The sequence below is a fragment of the Erinaceus europaeus genome, chromosome 3 (assembly GCF_950295315.1).
Source record: "Erinaceus europaeus chromosome 3, mEriEur2.1, whole genome shotgun sequence".
NCBI lineage: Eukaryota > Metazoa > Chordata > Mammalia > Eulipotyphla > Erinaceidae > Erinaceus > Erinaceus europaeus.
Genome location: NC_080164.1, coordinates 18,054,573 through 18,058,657, shown reverse-complemented (window position 1 = coordinate 18,058,657; position 4,085 = coordinate 18,054,573). Strand labels below are relative to the sequence as shown.

Genomic DNA, 4,085 nt, shown 5'->3' with positions numbered 1-4,085 from the left:
CTGCAGCTGCCCCCACAGGCATCCCAGACCAGAGCTGCTGACATCCCAGAGTGGGGACACCCTTGGGAGAGCAGGCATTGCAGACCCACTCCCCAGAGCAGCTCGCTTTCCTTAAGAGAAAACCATCGTGAGAAGGCGACAAGCAGTAGCCACATGGGTGTATTGATGGAAGAAAGATGAATTATGCCATCACCCCTTTGGCACAAAAATGATTTTCAGTGAAAGGTTAAAGCCATCATGTTCTATCAATGCAAACTCTCCTATTATTCCAAGAATGATTGATTGGAAAGTACTTTACTTACAGGAAAATCACAGTGATACAATACAGCTTCCACTTTTAAAGCACTTTCCATTAAAAAAAAATACCCGTGTATAAAAATAGTTACCCTAAAGATGTGAATCAACAGGCAGTAATTCATTGGCACTTGAAAGCATAGGATATAAATAGATTCAACAATGAGAATGTTAAGTAACCCGGCCGTGACAACCTAACCTCCATTTTCATGGACACAAAAGAACTGTTGTATATGCGGGTCATCTGGTCACCTTGAAAGAGACTACAGGCAGAGAACATGCTGAAACTGAAAACAGTTGGTGAGGTCAGCTCCAAGCACTGGCTGAGGCTGGAGGAGAGACAGGGTTGGAGATGTGTTCGCACTGTACCAAACTGCAGGCCTGTATGCAAACTAGTCTTGAATGTCCTAGGGAAAGCATCCTAGGGGAAGGGTCCTAGGGAAAGCATTTGATGAGAAGAGACGTCAGGGTGGGAAGTGTTTCTGGTTGGGGATTTCCTTCCTTTCTTCACTTCCTACCTACAGAGACCCCCTCATGAAAATTTTCTGTGGGGGTGATGTGAACAGAGTATGGAACCAAGTTTGCCTGGATAACTACAGTGCTGTGACCCTAAACAAACCATGTCATGTCTCTAAGACTGTGCGTGTGTGTCTGTCTGTGCACACACACATTTAGATGAGGTCAGCCTCGTGTATATATTACTCCCTGTTTCACTGCCTCTGATCCAGTGCAAACAAGACTCCCTTCCTCACCTGCTGATCCCCTGTGAAGGTTGAGTAGTATGTTCTCTCCCTTTTCTCCCCCTCTCTTACACACACACATACACACAACAATTAATTTTTTTTCATTCCCAGCAGGATTATTGCTGGGGCTCAGTGCGAGCACTATGAATCCACCACAACCTGGCAGCCTTTTTTTTTTCCTCTTGTTTTCTATATTATTGGACAGGATAGAGATAAATTTAAGAGGGTAGAGGGAGATAGACTGGAAGAGAGAAAGATAGACACCTACTTCACCACTTTTAAAGTGCTCTCCCCCACACACACACACCTACAGGGGAGCAGAGGCTCAAACCTGGGTTCTTTTGTAGGGTGCGCTGGACTGAGTGTGCCATCACTCAGCTTCCTATAAATAAATATTTTAATAAGACAACTGGCACAGTCAGTGGCTTTCAGACTATATAGAGAAAGGGAAATCTGGAAGAGCAAGTCGCTATGAGGCCAGGCAGGCAGGAAGAGCCAGTGAGAGGTAACTGTGCCCAGCCTGAGTGGAGGCAGAAGAGCAAAGGAAGCCAAGAGATTTACACTGGGACGGAGGGAAGGTCAGTACTGTGCTCAAGGTGAGTTAAGAATCCCGCTGGTTAATTTGGGGCAAGACAGCTGAGAAGCAGGGAATGATAAATGCAAAAACCCCCTTTGAAGGAGGTCTTACTAGCTATATGAAATTCAAGGTATTTATAAAAACGTCTAAGTCACAGGGAACAGACTTTGATTTTCCAAGGGTTGCGAAGCCCCATCAGTGGCAAAGCCAAGATTTTTTTTTCTTTATTGGGGATTAATGTTTTATAGTTGACAGTAAAATACAATATTTGTACATGCATAACATTTCCCAGTTTTCCTTATAACAATAAAATCATGTTCCAGCACCTGAACTCTCCCCCCCAACCTCACCCACCCCAGAGTCTTTTACTTTGGTGCAATACACCAACTCCAGTCCAAGTTCTGCTTAGTGATTTCTCTTCTGATCTTGTTTTTCAACTTCTGCCCATATTCATCCTTCTGTTTCTGCCTTATTTCACTTAACAAGATTTCTTAACCCCATCCAAGATGGACTGAAAATGGTGAAATCACCATTTTTAATAGCTGAGTAGTATTCCATTGTGTATATAGACTACAACTTGCTCAGCCACTCATCTGTTATTGGACACCTGGGTAGCTTCTAGGTTCTGGGCAAAGACAAGATTTAAAGGCTCATCTGTCTGGCTTCAAAGCCCAGTCTGCAAGAAGAAAAAAATATGTATTTGTCGTGGAAAAACAGAAGCAGAATTAGGGTTCTGAATATAAGGACAGATCAGTTCCGATATGCCAATCATAGCACTCAGTTAAGCCTGGCCCACAGTCAGTCTCAGTCATTATCCCAACTACACACTCAGAATGAAGCGGGGAAGGCCGGGGCTCTCAGGAAATAACTGCCCAGGTTTCCAAACTGTATCATGACTCAGCACCCCCTGCTCCCCACCTCCAAAGAAAACCTGCTTTACTGAGATATCATTTCCTTCATGGGGACATTTTACTCTCAGTAAGTGTTTGATCCAGTGCGACTTTTGCTTGTTTGTTGCAGAGCCAAGGCCTTGTGGATGTGTGATTTCACCACTCTCGGGCGAAGTTATTCATTCAGACACAGACACAGATAAGGAGAGTTGCCACAGCACTGGAGCTTTCCCTGGTACATGGCACTCCCATGTGGTGCTAGGGTTTGAACCTGGTCCTTGCACATGGCAAGGCACATGCCTTACTAGTTGAGCTCTTTCTCTCTAGCCCGTGATTCAGTGAGCTTTGACACACAGTCACTGTTACACTGTAGGTCTTCCTGTGACCCCAGGAAGTTCCCTGTGCTAGCCCTTTATAGCTGATGGTCGTTAGCCTCTAGCCTGCTTCCTCTCACTATACTCTGCGTCTCTACAGGTTCATTAAGATGAGATCTCACCATAGGGTACATAGTGTTTCCTGTCTGACTACTTTCACTCAGGACAATGCTTTTCATATTATCAGTTCATTCTTTTGTCACTGCTAAATAGCGTTCCATGCTTTTGGATCTACCAGATTGTTTCTACATGCGTGAGTTCAAGGACAGTGGGACTGTTTGCAGTATGAAATAATCACATATCATAATTATTACAATATTGTAATATTAATTCATCAATAATGATGCTACTATAAGCATGCACATGTAAGTCTTCCTGTGGATGTGTCTCTTAGGGACCTAGGAGTGGGGGTTGCTGCTCCACATGACTGAGTGCATGTCAGATGCTTTAAGAAGTTGTCAATCGGGGGTCGGGCGGTGGCGCAGTGGGTTAAGCGCACGTGGCGCAAAGCGCAGGGACCAGCTTAAGGATCCCGGTTCGAGCCCCCGGCTCCCCACCTGCAGGGGAGTCGCTTCACGGGCGGTGAAGCAGGTCTGCAGGTGTCTATCTTTCTCTCCCCCTCTCTGTCTTCCCCTCCTCTCTCCATTTCTCTCTGTCCTATCCAACAACAAAGCAACGTCAACAATGGCAATAATAACCGCAACGAGGCTGCAACAACTAGGGCAACAAAAAGGGGGAAAAAATGGCCTCCAGGAGCGGTGGATTCATGGTGCAGGCACCGAGCCCAGCAATAACCCTGGAGGGGAAAAAAAAAAAAAAAAAGAAGCTGTCAAGCAATTTTGCAAAACGTTTCCTCTTTCATTCTCACAATGTACCAGCGTTCAGTTGTCCCACTTCTCCAAAGCCAGTATTTTCAGTCTTGTGGATTTTAGCCTTTCTAGTGAGTGTGTGCTTCAAGCTCCTGTTCTGAATTTGCACTGCCTTCATTTTTTGCCATCTTTCCATCTTCTTTGATGAAGCCTCTGCTCAAATCTTTTGCCCATTTTTCTTGGGTTGTCTGATTTATTCGACAGTATTATTATGTTGTAAGTAGCCTTTGTCAGATAGATGTTTTGCAAATACTTTCTCTCACTTTATGATCTCTCTTTTGATATTCTTTTAAAGACTAATGTATGTCATTATGATAAACTCTGATTTATCTGGTTTG

The 4,085-nt window shown here is 44.4% G+C and overlaps 1 protein-coding gene across 6 annotated transcripts in view; it reads left to right on the top strand.

Moving 5' to 3' along the window:
• Nucleotides 1–4,085, top strand: part of RBKS (ribokinase) — a 102,265-nt gene that overhangs the window by 89,575 nt on the left and 8,605 nt on the right. The window lies entirely within an intron of this gene.